Raw genomic sequence first — 18906 nt, 5'->3', positions numbered from 1 at the left:
AAAGGACAGGTTCTCCTGGTGACTCTGAGGATGCAAGGTTCTGCAATTTCCCACATGACACTTTATGGGGGATCTTGACTACTTAATTAGTGGATTAAAGTTTTCATGTGTAATGGACAGTTAGCATTTGAAGTGTATATTTAGAAACAAATATGGCTTTTGCCTTTATTTAAAATATTTTTCAATATAATGTAACACAACACCAGTAAAGGACATAGCCATTAATTAAAAAATAACACAACATGTCAGATAATAAGCAATCAATTAATAATAGTAATAACAGTTATAATTATTGAACGCTATATTATCCTTCCCATGTAATAACTTTTAATCCTCACAACTTCCCTGTGAGGATACCCCATTAATACTTTGTATTAACATCCCACAACTAATAACTGAAAGAGCAGGATTCACACGTAGGCAATCTTGCTCAAGTGCCTGTGTCTGTAATATCTCTCTCTCTCTCATACACATACACATACACACACACACACACATAGATGTACCTCATATATGAAAAAAGCACCAAAAAGAATAGTTTTCACAAGTGCTGACAAGCTGACCTCTCAGCCCAGCTCCACAGTGTGGCCATGTTAATGCACTAAGAGATGCAGACTGCCATTAAGGGCACCACCAACAGTCTTTATCAGAACAAAGCAAATTAACTTAAATGGGGTAAAGAACACTGATGTCATTAGAACACACTTTAGTAAGAAAAACCGACCTGTTCAGTTGGGAAGGAAATAAAACCCTAGAAAAGCCAATTAACTAGTAGGAGTCAAAAGACACAGATGCAGGGGCGCCTGGGTGGCGCAGTCGGTTAAGCGTCCGACTTCAGCCAGGTCACGATCTCGCGGTCTGTGAGTTCGAGCCCCGCGTCAGGCTGTGGGCTGATGGCTCAGAGCCTGGAGCCTGTTTCCGATTCTGTGTCTCCCTCTCTCTCTGCCCCTCCCCCGTGCATGCTCTGTCTCTCTCTGTCCCAAAAATAAATAAACGTTGAAAAAAAAAAAATTAAAAAAAAAAAAAGACACAGATGCAAATCCTAACTATATGATTTATTCAGGCCCCTTTAAACTCCTAGTTTTCTCATCTATAACATGGGAATAATAGCTAACTTCACAGGTACCCTGAGAGGATTAAATGAAAAATCTCTCCAAACTTTAAAGCTCACTATAAGAATAATACAGCATTGCTCCTCTGCATATATAAAAATACAACTTTAAGTGAATTTATGGGCTGGGTGAGTCGTTAACTGTGCTGTCATGTTGGAGACTGGATGTGAAACTTTACAGGAGGATGACCTTAATCTGTTTTAAGACAGAAGAGATGTTATTAACAAAGAAATAAGAAAATTATAAGATTCATGCCACATAATTTGGGAAAGACCCAAGAAGCAGGAGGGAGATGGCTGAATATAATACTGCAACTGTAAACAATTATATCTCAAGACCAGGGAAACTACTTCTTTAAAGCCACAGCACTGTAGTTCACAATCCAATGAAACAATTCCAAATGCTGACTATGATATATACCCAAGATAGTCAAATACTAAGCTTAATAGTCTAAACAATTACTTTATTTTCTTGGGTTTTTTTTAATGTTTTTAAATGTTTTTATTTATTTTTGAGACAGAGAGAGAGCATGAGCAGGGGAGGGGTAGAGAGGAGACACAGAATCCGAAGCAGGCTCCAGGCTCTGAGCTGTCAGCACAGAGCCTGATGCAGGGCTCGAACTCACAGACTGTGAGATCATGACCTGAGCTGAAGTCAGATGCTTAACCAACCGACTGAGCCACCCAGGTGCCCCATCTTGTTTATTTTTAATATATTAATTTGAATCCCCAAAATAGTTATAGTCCAAGGCATAATTTTCTTGCTTACATTAATTCAAGCATCAATATAGTTTAAGAATTCTTGGTTATTTAAAGAGTCAAATATAATTTTGATTAAGCAAAAAAACCTAGAATAACATAAGAGTGAATGTATATTACAGCTTTGGGCATGGGAAGACTAAGTTTGAACCTGATGGAACAATCCAAACAGTGAACACATCATATAGAAATGTACGCCTTCTGGGGTGGTTCAGTCAGTTAAGCGTCTGACTTCAGCTCAGGTCATGATCTCACGGTTCATGGGTTCGAGCCACACGTCGGGCTCTGTGCTGACAGCTCAGAGCCTGGAGCCTGCTTTGGATTTTGTATTTCCCTCCCTCTTTGCCCCTCCCTGCCTCATGTTCTGTCTCTCAAAAATAAATAAGCGTTAAAAAAAATTTTTTTAAGACATGTACACCTTAGTAAATGAGACAACCAAATTTAAAATCCAAATGGGAAATTAAAGAAAATGTTCAAAATAAAACATGAATAGCTTTATTATAAATACATCTCACAAAATCAACAGAAAAACACTAAGACTCAAAAAAAAAAAGAGAAAGGCATAAATTTTTATTTTATCACCATACAACACTATTATAACACCACTGACTATACTCCTTATGCTATACATTCATACTGTGCCTTATTCCACAACTAGAATTCTGTACCTCCCACTCCCGTTAACCTGGTTTACCCATCCCTCCTTTCTCCCTCCCCTCTAGCAACTATCAGTTTGTTCTTTGTATTTATGGGTCTGTTTCCACTTTTTGTTTGTTTTTTTTAGATTCCATATATAAGTGAAAGTATATTGTATTTGCCTTTCTCTAACTTATTCACTTAGTATAGTGCCCGCTAGATCCAACCATTTTGCACATATGGCTAGATCTCATCCTTTTTATGGCTGACTAATGGTCCACTGAATGTATATACCACTTCTTTATCCATTCATCCAATTTAGGTTGCTTGCATATCTTGGCCATTATAAATAATAGTGCAATAAACAGTAGTGCATATATCGCTTCAAATTAGTGTTTTCATTTTCTTGGGTAAATACCCAGCAGTGGAATTACTGGATAATATGATATTTCTATTTTTTTTTTTAATGTTTATTTTTGAGAGAGAGCATGCGCAAGGGGAGAGAGGTGCAGAGAGAGAGGGAGACAGAGGATCTGAAGCGGGCTCTGTACTGAGAGCAGCGAGCCCCATGTGGGGCTCAAACTCACGAATCATGAGATCATGACCTGAAGTCCAGCGCTTAACCGACTGAACCACCCAGGCAGCCCTCTGTTGTTGTTGCTGGGTTTTTTTTTTGTTTTTTGTGGTTTTTTTTGTTTTTTGAAGAACCTCCACACTGTCTTCCACAATGGCTGCACCTATTTATGTTCCTACAAACAGTACACAAGAGCTTCTTTTTCTCCACATGCTCACCTATCTTTATTTTAGTCATTCTCACAAGTGAAAGGTACTATCTCTGTGGTTTTGCTTTGCATTTAGCTGATAATTAGTATGTTGAATATCTGTTCATTAGTCTGTTACCCATATGTATGTCTTCTTTGGAAAAAATGTCTATTCAGGTGCTCTACTTTTTGAGTTAATTTGTTTTTTTGGTGTTGAGTTCTGTAAGTTCTTTATATATTTTGGATATTAGCCACTTATTATTTGCAAAAGGCGGTAAGTTGCCTTTCTGTGTCGTTGGTTTCCTTCACTGTGCACAAGCTTTTTATGTGATGTAGTCCCAGTAGTTTATCTTTGCCTTTGTTTCCCTTGTCTGAGGAGACACATCTAGAAAAATGTTCTTAAGGCCAATGTCAAAAAGATTACTGTCTATGTTTTCTTGTAAGAATTTTATGGTTTCAGGTTTCACATTTAGGTCTTTAATCCATCTTGGGTTTATCTTTGTGTATGGTGTAAGAAAGCAGTCCAGTTTTCCCAGCACCATTTATTGAAGAGACTCTCTTTTCCCCACTGCATATTCTTATCTCCTTTGTCATAGATTAACTGACCAAGTAAGCATGAGTTTATCTCTGGGTTCTCCATTCTGTTCATTGATTTACGTGTCTATTTTTCTGCCAGTACCATACTGTTTTGATTATTATAGCTTTATAGTGTATCTTGAAATCTGGGTGATACCTCCAGCTTTCTTCTTCTTTCTCAAGATTGCTTTGGCTATTTGGGGTCTTTTGTAGTTCCATAACAAATTTTAGTATTATTTGTTCTAGTTCTGTGAAAAATATTGTTAGTATTTTGATATGACTGGATTGAATCTGTAGATTGCTTTGCGTAGTAGAGACGTTTTAACAATATTAATTCTTCCTAACTGTGAGCATGTTCTGTCTTTCCATATGTTTGTGTGGTCTTCAATTCCTTTCATCAATGTTTTGTAGTGTTAAGAGTACAGGTCTCTTACCTCCTTTGCTAACTGTATTCAAAGGTATTTTATTCTTTTTGGTACAAGTGTAAATGAAACTGTTTTCTTAATTTCTTTCTGCTACTTTGTTATTAGTGTAAACACAACAGATTTCTGTATATTAATTCTGTATCCTGTAACTTTAGTGAATGCATTTATTAATTCCAATAGGTTTTTGGTGGAGTCTTCAAGGAATTTTTTTGTATAGAATCATGTCATCGGAAAATAGTGACAGCTTTTCTTCTTTAACAATCTGGGTGCCTCTTACTTGTTTTTTGCTTTTTTTGTTTTTTGTTTTTGTTTTTTGTCTGTCTTGGCTAAGACTTCCAGTAGTGTGTTGAATAAAAGTGGTAAAATGGACATCTTTGTCTCATTCCTGATGTTAGGGGAAAAGCTCTCATTTCTTCACCATTGAATATAATGTGAGCTATGGGACTGTCATATAAGGCCTTTATTACACTGAGGTATATTCCCTCTAACCCCACCTTTTTGAGAGTTTTTATCATGAACAGATGTTGAATTTTGTCAAATGCCTTTTATGCATCTATTTAGATAAATATATGATTTATATCCTTCACATGTTGATTGATATGGGAATACTGAGCCCTCCTTGCATCCCATAATAAATCCGACTTGATCATGGCAAATGATCCTTTTAACATACTGTTGAATGTGGTTTGCTAATATTTTGAGACTTAAAACATTCTTAAAAGGTGACCAATGGATAAAATAATCCAAACCATGAGGACTATTAGGCATGAAGGTTTCCATAACCGTAATTATTTATTAACACAAAGGGGAAAAAAAGAAAAACATCCCAAACAACTAGAAAATGACTTACGTAAAATATGAAGGTCGATCCAAGGAAAAATTTTTTTTAAGTTTATTTATTTTTGAGAGAGAGCATGTGCAAGTGAGAGGGAGAGGGGCAGAGAAAGAGGAGAAAGGAGAAACTGAATCCCAAGCAGATTCCACACTGTCAGGGCAGACCCTGACATGGGGTTCAAACCACAAACTGTGAGATGATAACCTGAGCTGATATCAAGAGTCAGACACTTAACCGACTGAGCCACCCAGGTGCCCCATCCAAGGAAATATTATGCAGTAAGTGATATATTACAAAAAGATGCCAGAGCAAGAAAATATTTATAACAAATTAGTTTTTAAAAGGAGCCATGTATGTGTATGTGTGTGTGTGTGTGTGTGTGTGTGTGTATATATATATGTAAATATGTAAATCTATATTTAGCAAATCATTTAGCATTTTAGAATACTTACTTCAAGGAACTTTGTTGTATATTTTTAAATCATTTTGTGTATGTATGTATATACATTATATTATGTATAATATATTATAAAGCTTCCATGGGACAGTCTTCTGACTGGATGTTTGGAAAAATTTTAGCCTGCTTATCAAATGCCCTTTACTGGTCAAGAGCCTATTGGGAAGAAAGGGAAAATTGACCTAATGGACATCATTCTAGCACAGACAGTTTCTATTAAAAAGGTAACTATGGGGAACCTGGGTGGCTCAGTCAGTTAAGCGTCCAACTCTTGGTTTCAGCTCAGGTAATGATGTCATGGTTTGTGAGTTCAAGCCCCACATTGGGCTCCCTACTGTCAGTGCAGAGCCCACTTCAGATCCTCCGTCCCTCTCTCTCTCTGCTCCTCCCCAACTTGCAGGTTCTCTCTCTTAAAAATAAATAAAACATTAAAAAACATATAAAAAGAAAAAACCTGCCTTTGTACAAGTATATATGCTTGAATGGATATGGGAAAGTCTGAGATGGATAGACACCAGAGGTTAACATTACAGGGGGAATGAGACTGGGGAGGGTAGAGGGGTCAGAAAAGTCATGTTTTTTATACATTTTTATATTGGTTTCCCTGTGGCAGTGAGCATGTATACAAATTTTTCAGAGATGTAGTAAGGCCTTGGACACAGAAAGGTCAATTCCAGAGCATGGTATGGAGTAACCTTATGAATGGGGATACAAGGCAGTATATAGCTTCCTTGGTAATGCTGACCACATAATGTTTCCTCTTGACAGATCTGGAACTGTTGATTTCTCTTATTAATTGATTTTCTTATGAAAGAGATAACAAATAATATTCCCTACATTTAACAAAAAAAGAAAGGATGGGGCACCTGGGTGGCTCAGTGAGTTTAGCGTCCAACTCTTGATTTCAGCTCAGGTCATGATTTCATGGTTTGAGATCAAGCCCCACATCAGGCTCTGCACTGATAGCATGAAGCCTGCCTGAGATTCTCTCTCTCTACCTCTCTCTCTCTGCCCCTCCCCTGCTTGCACACACACACACACACACACACACACACACACACACACTCGCTCTCTCTCTCTCTCTCTCAAAATAAATAAGTAAACATTAAAAGGCGGGGGTGGGGGGAAGAATTGCTGTACCAAGGTCTCTGATAAAGAACTGTCCTCAATGGGCTTGGCTAAGACTGCATCATGTTCTTTTCTTTACTCCTAGGACCTAGTCCAGTACCAGAATAAAGCAGATACTCAGTAAAACAGTGGTTGGGCTGAACAGACCTGGGAACACACAGGCTGTCAATTCTCTCTTCTTTTGGCTCTTCAGGGACAGCAGCAAACTTTAAGCCATGTGGAATTTTAGCTATGAGAATTGAGATGTGGTCTTCGAACAGAATGTCAGCTTGATTTGTACCACTGAAGGATATACACCATTTCTTGATTCTGTACCGTGTCCCACACACTATTTTTTAAACCAGTAAATCTATCACTTGTTAGCCTCCAGGTTAAGATCAAATGTAAACTAATAAACCCATGCCACACTAGCAATCAAAAACTACTAAGAAATTGAGTCTTCTAACTACAACCTAAAAGTTTACTCAACTGTGACAGCTCCTCTTAATACTCTATACAGAAATGCTAACTATAAAGACAAGTTATTTGTTCATGCCACAGAAAGGAATCAGAAATGAATCCAAATTAACCACAAAGTGCAGAACAACTCATCTTCTATGGGTCACCTCTGAGTGACAGTAGGTCAAGTTCAAACGTGGCCTCTAATTACAAGGCCCAAGAGGTGAAAAACTTGATACTGTATTACCTCTTCCATAAAGAATTACCTGAAAATCAGAAATTCTAATGAGTAGGGTCAGATCTTTAATACTGTGTCCTTTTTAAAAAAATATCTTAAATGTCTAAATCAAAATTAGTTGTACCTCTCATAATTCTTTACATTAGAAAAATACTTATTTTTCAACCATCCTTTATTTCTATAAAAACTAGGCCCAAACTGACTTAAGTTTGTTTTTTAAATGTCAAAATCCACACATAAAAAAGAAGAGCAAAACCAAAAATATATTTTAAAATTCTACTTTTTGGTTCTAAATAATGAAAACTCCAAAGACAGTAATTTTTGTCTTAGATCTAAAGATGAACTTGTATTCAACAAAGATGCACTTAGAAATGCTATTTTAAAAATGCTGCCAAAGCAGTGTAGCTCAAAAGACAATGTTTCTCTGCCCTTGAAAGAGAATCAACTGCTGTTGAGGCCAATTGCCACCTCAGTTACATAGACCAAAACTCTGCTCCTCTTCCTTTTCAGTGTTCATTAGCCCAATAAAAGCAAAGCAGGAATGGAGGGATTTGGTTCAATCAGGATTTATCCTTTTAGAGTTCTAGATCAAATTTCAAAAGCCAGTTAGCAATGGCATTGTTCAGTTCAAGACAGGTTGAGAATAGGTCCCTGCATGACTTACTCCTACAAGGAAGGGCTGGGTGACTGACACGGCATTTCTATAAAATATAAGCCTAGAGCATTTCACAGCTCCTGTTAAATATTTCTGAGTTTCTGAAACATAAGTTCAATTCTACTTATAATGTTTACTTGACTATACCCATCATTTATCAATGTTTTTTCTATCTATAGAATTTTCACTCATTAGGTAAAAGAAATAGGGTAATGACTGACACTATGCACATACTTTGCCATAGTCAACACAGAAGGTTACATATTATATGATTGCATTTATATAAAAGTTCAGAATAAGTAAACCCATAACGATAAAGTATATTATTGGTAGCTAGAGAAGGGGGAATGGAAAAGGATTGACTGGATTCAGAGTTTTCTTGGGGAGTAAGGAAAATGTTCCAGGATTAGATAGTAGCAATGGTTTGCATAACACTAATTTTGCTTCAGAATTCTTGGGAGCAATAGATTAACATTTTCACCACAAAACAGAACACTCAAAAAATGGACACAAGAGGAAATACAAGATGATAGCATTTAAAAAAAAAAAAAAAAAAGCATTTGACACTACTTGAATTCCTAAAGTCTTCTGATTTAAGATCAAATGAGATGAAAGAAAGAAAACCTTGGCCAGGACTGAAAGAACAGGAGGGAGTAAGAAAGACTTTATTTACCCTCCCAGTGATGGAAACTGAGTTCATTAACTAAAACTCAGTGTAAAAATAATGGGGAAGAGGTACCTGGGTGGCTCAGTCGGTTAAGCATCCAACTCCTGACTGCAGCGCAGGTTGTGATCTCATGGTTCCTGAGGTGAGTTTATAAAATATATAAACTTTTAAAAAATAAGTAAATAAAACAAAAATGACAGGGAAAATAGTGGAACAACAATAAGCTAGACATATTAACCTCTCTGGAAAATGTCAGTGGTCAAGACTTTCCAGTCCTAGACAACACATCAGTAACACCAACTCCATTCCAACAAGACTGTGGGGAAGATGGGGAAATAAAGAAGCTAAACAATGCGAAATCCCAAGTGATATCAACAGTCTAGCGTTTACTTAAATGACAAAATACTTGACTATCTTAGTAATAATGTTCAGAAGTGAGAGAGTAATAATGTTCAGAAGTGAGAGATACTACTGCTAATTTATTTACAATGAAAGAATTAGAAAAAAAGATATTGTCCTAAATTTATACTACTGCATAAAGTTTCACTTGTCTCAACCTGTCAGATCTGTATTATAAGCCAATATCACTGTATTATAAGCCAATATGACAAATATAATAATTACAGTAAACAGGCATGCCAAAATCAATGCAGATTTTCAAAAAGGGTCAAGGAATCAACTGTCAGCTTAAATTGGTTAATTCTATTAAAATTGTTAAACATGACAGACTGTCGTCACACAACTCCCAGATTCTTTTACATGAGCAGAGTTGGATTAATTTGACCCAAATTTTGTATAATAGCTTTTCCCATTTCTAAAAATACATCAACTTTGTCACTTAAAATCTCTGCTTTACTTCTCTAGCTTGACCTCAAAAGAAACTTCTTCAAGGCCATATATCTTGACATAGTGAAAGCAAAATAATCACAGCACTCAGCAGTGCTATTAACATTTCTGAGCCACAGGGATTAAACAGGCAGATGCTATGGAAAGTGCCTGTTGGGAGAAGACAGGGAGTTGAGACTGCACCACAGCTGTGAGGGATTGAAGCTGCTAGCTATGGAATCAAGTTTAGGAGAAACTCTGGGCACAATTCCGGCATCCGAAATAAATTAAAGTAAACAGTCTTGCTCTCTCTCATCCACCCTGTTAGCAGCCTCTCGACTGAGTGAGACCACACACTCAGACCACACAGCGCCAGCTGAACTCCTCGCACGCAACATCTACAAGCTGTCACTCGGCAGCACAGAGGGCAAGGGGTGGGGGGGAGGTTGAAGGAGAGTGAAAAGAGAGGGAAAGGGGGGAGGGGAAAGTGGAGAATCTCCTCTACATACAGCTGGACTGAGTGATACGTGGTTTAGAGAAAGGGAAAAACCTCCCTGAGAAAACAAGCTGGCCATGGCCTTGTGTATCCTTGACCTGTACTCCCCCATACCAATTTAGTAGCCGATGAAGGATTAACAAAGCATGCATTTAACATCAATTAACCTTCTATCCATCACAGGTCAAAAGAGAAAACTGCCATTATAAAAGTATTTCATTAAAATAAAGAGGAAAGGCCACATTTTCTTACAATTTATAATGTATACTTAAACAAGTGCATTTTCTTTTATTTTATATTATATTGGTTTTAACCCGTCTGCTTCTTTTCCTTTAATGGAGCACACAGAATGAATTTAGTGTTTCTGCAACAGAGGTCAGAAAATTTTAATTTTGTAATTTTCCCATACTTCACTGTAACACAACCTTTGATTTTCCAAAATATTTACTGGTAGAAGAACAGAGGGTAAAATATCTTTTACATAACTTCGGTCTAAATATACATTTAAAAACATAACTAGTAACAAAAATATTAAGGGAAAGAAACAGAAAAATAGTAACCACAGAAGTAGCTTTAGAATGATTAACCAAATTTTTACTACTTATTAAAGAAGAATTTTGCTGATTTTAATAGCTAACAAGAAATAAGTGATCAGGTGTCTTACCCTCTGAGGTCCCCAGAGGCTCGGTTCAGCTAAAGGGATAAGACCAGGAGTTGGAAATAACAGGAGTTCTGATTCACTGCAGACTTGAAGAACCCTCACCAAAGAGGCCAGGGAAAGCCTCCTGATGTTAAAGCACTATTTTCTTAAATCAGGCCACAGAAAAGTGAAAGTTTTCCCCCCAAAATAATAGCACTAGATAGATTTTTCCTGTCCAGAGTCATCATGGATCCAAAGGACCCCAGAAAAACCTCATTGCAGAGATGCCTAGAGTTTCAACAATAAAATTACATGCCACTAGACTCAGGCCGCCCAGCAACAGAACCAAATGTAGAATTCACCACATCCTCCTTGAGTCATGTTCAACCTGTTCTAGAATAGACTTGCCTCTTGGGGTTGGGCTGGGCTAACCCCAGAGGGATCTCCTTGAGATACTGGAAAAGGGTTTTAAAGAATGGTAATTTGTTTCCTTCCGTTTTCTGTAAACTCATTCTGCTTTTCCTGTGCAGGGTCAAGATCAAGTTATCTCAGCACAAACACACATTTTACCATCTAAGGGCACAGGGTGGGACAAGTCTCAAAGACAGGGTCATGAATTCTTCTATCCAACATTTTTTTTTTAAGTATGCAAGGTGGGGAGGGATGGAAGGGGGAGAGAAGAAGAGAGGGAGGGGGAAAAAGAGAGGGAGAAAGAGGGAGAAAGAAGGAGAGAGAAGGAGAGAGGGAGAGAGAAAGAGAATCTCAAGCAGGCTCCACTCTCAGTGTGGAGCTTGATGCAGGGCTAGATCCCATGACCCTGGGATCATGACATGAGTCATCTGCACAAAGGAAGGACTGAACAAATAAGAGATAAAGCATCCCTACTTTTCCAGCTCTTTTTAGACTTCTTTCCTTCATCACTCCTACAAAGAAAATATAATTTAAATACGCAATTTAAAAAATTTTTTTAATGTTTTATTATTTATTTTTGAGAAAAAGAGAGAGAACGCAAGGAGGAGAGGGACAGAGAAAGAGAGGGAGACGCAGAATCCAAAGTGAGTTCCAGGCTACAAGCTGTCAGCACAAAGCCCTATGCAGGGCTCGAACCCACAAACCATGAGATCATGACCTGAGCCAAAGTCAGACACTTAACTGACTGAGGCACCCAGGTTCCCCAAAATAACTATGTTTTTAAATGAAAGCATAACTTTTTATGTGTTAATTCGTTTGGAAAAAAAAAACAATGATTTTAAAAATAAAACTCTGAGGGGCGCCTGGGTGGCTCAGTCAGTTAAGCATCCAACTTCGGCTCAGGTTATGATCTCGCGGTTCGTGGGTTCAAGCCCACATCGGGCTCTGTGCTGACAGCTCAGAGCCTGGAACCTGCCTCAGATTCTGTGTCTCCCTCTCTCTCTGCCCCTTACCCACTCACACTCTGTCTCTCTAAGATGAATAAACATTAAAAAAAATTTAACTTTGATAAATGGCACTGAATTATGTATCTATAAACTTATGCATCTATAGATATTACATATATATAGGGGTGCCTGGGTGGCTCAAGTCGGTTAAGGGTCCAACTTTGGCTCAGGTCATGATATGATCTTACGGTTTATGGGTTTGAGCCCCAGGTTGGGCCGTGGGCTGACAGCTTGCTTCGGATTCTGTGTCTCCTCTCTCTCTGCCCCTCTCCCACTTGTGCACTGTCTCTCTCACTCTCCCCCAAAAATAAATATTTAAAAAATATTATACACACACACATACATAATGAAAAAAAAACCTTCACTCTTGCTATAATGTTTTGGAGTAAAGGGAAGGGAATGTACAAGAAGTAACTAGAAAAGAATACTGGAAGCAAGAGAGTATATAGGGGAAAAGCCTGACAATTTGGCTCTCTAGAGCTCCCACATAACTGATCTGTTACATAAATACTTGAATACACAGCTAATCTAAAACAAACACTGGATACCATCTTAATTCCGTCAATTAAAAGTCTCATTCTTTATTTCCCAGAAACTTTAAAATCCCCTGCCTCAGCAGGCTAAGTCTTCCTAGAAGACAATTAGTTTCACTACACTTCAAAGTCAAAAGCTGTTAGGTCTAAAGGTGGCTGGTTCTCTAACTTACGTCACTGGACATTGATAGCATACTGAAAATAAAACAGGCCAGCGCAAATCCACCACCCTCCAAAACACAAACAAAAACCTAATTTTAAAGAAAATACACTACTCAATGGAAGGAAAAAGGAATCGTAGTTCATGTAAAAGCACAGCATTATTCATTCACCAATCTATTGCCAACTGTACCCATGTCCCTTACCACCCTCATCTTCATTAGATTTACATTGGGTGAACAAAACATTACTTCTTGATATTTCAGAAAACATTATTTCTTCAGGAAAAAAAAAAGCGTCCCAGTGGGTTTTTTTTGTTTGTTTTTTCAGAAACACAGATCACGTGGACAATACTGAAGATGGCATTATCAAATAAAACTGATTTTTATCTTTGTTTAGTCCATCAAGAAGATTTGGGATATATACCGATTGGTCATCTAGCACCTCAAAAAATGACAGTGCTGGATTCCTCATTAAAGAGATAAACTAAAATTTGGAACAAGGAACCTCAGATAATTCAGTCAAAACAAATATTTATTAAGGACTTCCTATGTCCCAGGCACTATAATGGGAAAATGATAGGAACAAGATTTTGTGACAAGGAAGTCATGGATGACCCTGACATTCAATAGAGTGATAGGTACTGAAACCAGAAAGCAGTGGGATGAGTGTGAAATGGACTTAAACAACTATTTAAGAATTTTGCCTAGGATGGAAAAAGAAATTTGAATAGAGGAATGTGAAATCAAAGGAGCATGCTACTTTTTTATTGTTACTGTTTTTCTATTTTGCTTTAATTGTCATCTGTCTCTAGGCATGATTAAAGGCTGACAAGAATGAGCCTTTGGCCAATGAACAACTAAATAAAGTACTCCCAAAGGCAAGAGTAGATACAGAGGCCTGGGACATATGTCTTAGGATAAATGCAATCACTTTTGGGGTAACTGGGGAAAGAGGAAAGGTTTTTTGGAAGAAAGAGCATGGGATTCTCCACTGATAGTTCTACTCGTGAAGTAGGTGGCAAGAGTATCTGCTGGGAGTATAGATTATGTGAAAGGATGAGAGATTTGAGAAAAATGGAAAATGCTTAAAATAGATTCTACAGAGGGCAGAAGCAAACACTTACAAGGAAAACCCTAGAAAACTCTTTGATGACCATGGATCCGTAGGAGTACAAATCTGCTAGAATTTTCCCCTGTTGGTTTCAGCAACTCAGTTCAAGCATCAAAGAAGGTAAAGAATTGAGATGGTCCAGGGCGGAGAATTTGCCAGCCAGATGCTACAAACGAATAATACAATTGAGCATTCTGGTATGAGAGTGACCAAAGATCCGGTAAAAGTGCAGCTGTAATGGAGGTAACTGAGTGAGGGTGAGAAAGATAAGACACTAAGCAAAGAGTGGAAGATTTGAGCTTTGCATTTCAGAAGTGGACTAGTTTCAGGTATGGGCACTTTAGTCCTGCTTCCCCACTCCCAGGTACATCTCTGGCAATAGCCATATCCCTTTGCTTGGCTCCAGCTCTCAGGAGGCTGTAGTTTGTCCTTTTGTTCCCTCTACTTGTTGTCAGTTTCTCTTTGGGCCTCACTGTCCCTTGTTTGTTCCCTAACCCTGCCCACACCTCTGCAAGTAGTGCCTTTATTAAAATCTCCCTACTTGAACCATCTGGCATGAATTCTGATTCCTGCTGAGACCCTCATTTATCCAGATACACATCATGTCAATCACATGGGGATTTCATTAAACTAAAACCAAATATCCCCGACTTTCAGTCTTGTTTTGTCTTTCAGTAAAATTATAATACAACCAAAGTTAAAATCATATAATCTTCAATATCACATAACTTTGTAAGTGGAAAAGGCCTTTAAAAATTCAGGAAATTTGGGGCACCTGGGTGGCTCAGTCAGTTAAATGTCTGACCTCACAGCTCGTGCGTTCCAGCCCCACGTCAGGCTCTGTGCTGGCAGCTCAGAGCCTGAAGCCTGCTGACACTGTCTCTCACTCTCTCTCTCTCTCAAAAATAAATAAACATTAAAAAATAAAAATTCATCAAATCTTACAGATGAAACTATGAGACAACCTTACAAGAGCAGCACAGCTAGCAAGCAGCAAAAGGAGAACTCATTCATCAATGCACCATTATTACTGAATGCTAACTTTGTGCCATGCACCACTCTAGGTGCCTGCTTGGATCCACCTTATGCAGCTTACATTCTAATTAACTAAACTCCAGGTTTCCCAAATCCCAGTGTCCACTGTTGTTTCCACTACCGGCACCAAGACTTATTTTAAGCAGGAAGTAGTAAGTAGAAGGAATTACTAAAATCAAAACCGAAAATTAAGCCTGGGATGCACCCCAGTCTTAAATGTTACCAATGGTATTAAAATTAAAGAATGTTGATGAAACTTTAGAGCAAGCCTAATACAATTTTCCTGGGGGAAAAAAAATGCATAGTAAGTCAGTTCCAAACCCCTCAGCTTTACCTTCAGGGCACTCCATAATCCAAAACATACTTACTTACCAGCCTGTGGGCCTTCTTCTGTGTGCCACCCAGACGTTCCAGTGCCTTCCCTATGAAGGGCCACATCCTCCCCGTCAAGGTCTGACCTCCATGAAGTTTTCCCAATTACTCTAACCCCAACAGATCCCCTTCTCTGAATTCCTGCTATTCTTACACTCAATATTATAGTTTAGTTCTTAGATATTCTTTAATTGAGAGCAAAAATGCCCCTTCTGAATCTAAGCTGATATTATTTCTAATGTGTATGTCAAGCATATGCTAAAGTGGGAGATACAAAAATGGCCAAAACTAATCTCCAGCCAGCCAGAACTTAGCCTTTTGACAGATGTAAGTACCAGTAATACCTATAGCCCCTAAAACAACACAGGGATAGGACAAGTGCTAACTGGTTTTGGATTCACTGAGCTGAAAAATTTCAAACCAGGAAAAAATCTTAATCTAGTTTTATATATTCCCTGACTACAGGAAAAAGGAAACTGAAGCCCAAAGAGGCTATGCCCATGCTATGAAGCAGGTAGGTGGTAGCTCACAGACCAGTAAATGGCTGCTTTGACTCCTAAGCTGAAAAACCTTTTGACTCCATAATTTTCAAACTGAGGGCCAAAGATGACTATAGGTGTACCCATAGCTTCAAGAGTCATATTCTCTACAATTACTTTAAGTTTGTGTGTTTGTATCAAGAATAATTATTTTATGGGCCCCTGGGTGGCTCAGTCAGTTAAGCGTCTGCCTTCAGCTCAGGTCATGATCTCACAGTTTGTGGGTTCAAGCCCCACGTCAGGCTCTGCACTGATAGCATGGAGCCTGCTTCGGGTTCTGTCTCCCTCCTTCTCTGCCCCTCCCCCGCTCACTCTCACTCTCTCAAAAATAAATAAACATCTTTTTTAAAAGAATAATTATTTTAAATTAACATAAACATACACTTGGGGCGCCTGGGTGGCGCAGTTGGTTGGGCGTCCGACTTCAGCCAGGTCACGATCTCGCGGTCTGTGAGTTCAAGCCCCGCGTCGGGCTCTGGGCTGATGGCTCAGAGCCTGGAGCCTGTTTCCGATTCTGTGTCTCCCTCTCTCTCTGCCCCTCCCCCGTTCATGCTCTGTCTCTCTCTGTCCCAAAAAATAAATAAACGTTGAACATAAACATACACTGAACCATGTGATAATAACAACACTACTACCATGCAATTTCACCAGGCAATCCAGGAGATGCATGAACACATTCCTCACCATCTGAGAACAATCAACATTCTAGCATACTGCTTAGCACAGTGATCAATGTTATTTCCCATGCCAATCAATTTCAAAATCCTCTCTACTCAACACTGGCCTAAAACTTATCCATTCAATAAACACTGAAGCTCCTGGGATGTTGGTAGGTGCTAACTAGATCCTGGCTACATGAAGATGAATAAATTGGAAAATGGGTGAAAAAGTAATTAAAAGATTAACTATATACATAACTATACATAGCATTTCCTATACTCTGGCTTAATCCTGCCATTCCCTGGTGCTAGAAATTATGCAAAGTCCTCTACTAGAAGGCTGCTTTGCAAAATTTGAGTTCTGATTTCATTTTCCCTACAATTCATACATAACAGGCTCTCAAATATTAGTGCAATGAGTGAAAATTTAAGCAGATTAACAATCATCTTTTCAAAAAAACATTTCAAAATTATATTCAGTACAGAAAATTAAATGCTTGACACGATAAAAAAGAAATTTCTGAACCTTTCAAGAGTCATTCCAAATTACACTGGGGGATCCTGTTTCCTTGTTTAAATTAAGTTCCTACTTAGGGGCCCCTGGGTGGCTCAGTCAGTTAAGTATCCAACTTCAGCTCAGGTCATGATCTCACCTTTGGTGAGTTTGAGCTTGAATGGGACTCTGTCTCCCTCTCACTCTCTGCCCCTCCCCCGTTCACATTCTCTCTCTCTCTTTCTCTCTCTCAAAAATAAAAATAAACATTAAAAAAAAATGTTTTAAAGTTCCTAAACAGAAGAGAACATTTGAGTAGTAAACACACATCATCCTCTTTTTATTACCACCCTTTCAGTCAACAACTTTGGACACACAGATGATCCTCAGGAAGCTTCTGGCATTCAGTTTCTGTTAGTAGAGTCAGATACACAGAGCCTGACCAGAATGTACTAATGTTTATACAGAAAATGTAATGTATTAGGAGACTGAGCCACAAGACCTCAGTTACAACTAGCTTTACAGGGTGCCTGGGTGGCTCAGTCGGTTAAGACTCAGACTTCACCTCAGGTCATGATCTCATGGTTCATGGGTTCAAGCCTGGCATCAGGTTCTGTGCTGACACCTCGGAGCCTGGAGCCTGTTTCAGATTCTGTGTCTCCCTCTCTCTCTGCCCTTTCTCCGCTAGCACTCTGTCTCAAAAACAAATAAACACTAAAAAAACATTTTTAATAAAAAATAAAAAAATAACTAGTTTTTCAATATAGTGCCACCCAAATGATTTAATTAAAGTGTGGCTGGGTAAGCCTTTTTAAAAGGTTTCCTTGTAAGTTTACTCCAATTCATGAGAGGAAAAAAAAAAAAAACTTTCTCATACCTATTATTATAATTGACCTTTACTGATTAAGAATAGCTTATTTCCATTTAAAGACAATCTTTTGCAAGAACTGTTTCTTGGAAATTAAGGAAGTGTCTATACAAAATCTTGGGATAGCAAGCTAGCATCACCAGGCTTACATGAGAGATGACACTGTGTTTGGGTGTGCAGGCTGTAAAGCTTCGGTGCCTTGTCTCAAAGGAAGTTAAAAGACTGAGTAACTACAAGCTAGTTACATAACCACTCCGGGCTTCCGTTTCTCCCTCTGTAAAATGGGGATGATATACAGCATCTACCTCTCGTGAGAATTAAATTAGTAAATGTAAACGCTTAAAACACTGAATGAAAGGCACCTAGAAAATGCTCAGTATAGCTCTAAATGACGCAAACTTAAGCAAAACAAGCAAAACATGTCTCACATTCGCTCTTCGCGAATAAATTCTTACACCTGACACAGTGACAATACGTAGGGACGCAAGGGGGACGAGTAAAGCCGACTACAACCAACGGGTCGATGGTCACTGTTCTGGAGGCCCATGACCGGCGCAAGGGTGAAGGTCTCTGGGCCTCTAGCAGGTGTCAGGGACGGCGCGGAGGTGCGGACGGGAACCGCGCGGCGCCTTCCTCCTCACAGTCAGGGACTGAAGAGCGGTGCAGGAGACTGACACCGGCGCTGGCGGACCACTTCCACCCGCCTCTCTGGGAGCGAGGCCAGCCGCCGGCGCCCTCCGCCCTGCCTGTCCGTGCCTCCCCAGGCTGGCCTTCAGCCAGGACCTCCAGCCTCCACAACGTACCTCCAGCCTGCCTGCCGCCCCCTACGGCCTGCAACGACCGAGCTCCCGGCGGCTCTCGCGAAGAGTCCCGGGCGGTGGCTGCCCTAACCACCGGCGCCTTCACTTCCGCCCGCTGGGAGCGCCGAGAGCGTCGATCCGCCGGGTAGTCGAGCTCCGAGTCCTAGATGATCCAAGCCTCTGCGGGAAGAGCTGGTGGGAGGGTCGGAGCCGGCTTCCGGTAGGGCTGGGACTGGCGCTGGGGCCGCAGGACAGAAGGCGTGGCTGGTT

At 39.3% G+C, this 18906-nt stretch overlaps 1 protein-coding gene across 1 annotated transcript in view; it reads right to left on the bottom strand.

The window, feature by feature from the left end:
• The window catches only part of EXOC2 (exocyst complex component 2), a 277442-nt gene extending 258558 nt beyond the window's left edge, over nt 1–18884 (bottom strand). Inside the window, exon 1 of the mRNA XM_043590966.1 lies at nt 18640–18884. The gene's annotated coding sequence lies outside the window, so the exon portion shown is untranslated. The remainder of the gene's footprint in view (nt 1–18639) is intronic.
• Between the last annotated feature and the right edge of the window lie 22 nt (nt 18885–18906).

This window comes from Prionailurus bengalensis, chromosome B2 (genome assembly GCF_016509475.1).
Source record: "Prionailurus bengalensis isolate Pbe53 chromosome B2, Fcat_Pben_1.1_paternal_pri, whole genome shotgun sequence".
In the NCBI taxonomy this organism is placed as follows: Eukaryota; Metazoa; Chordata; class Mammalia; order Carnivora; family Felidae; genus Prionailurus; species Prionailurus bengalensis.
This window is presented reverse-complemented; position numbering and strand designations above follow the sequence as displayed.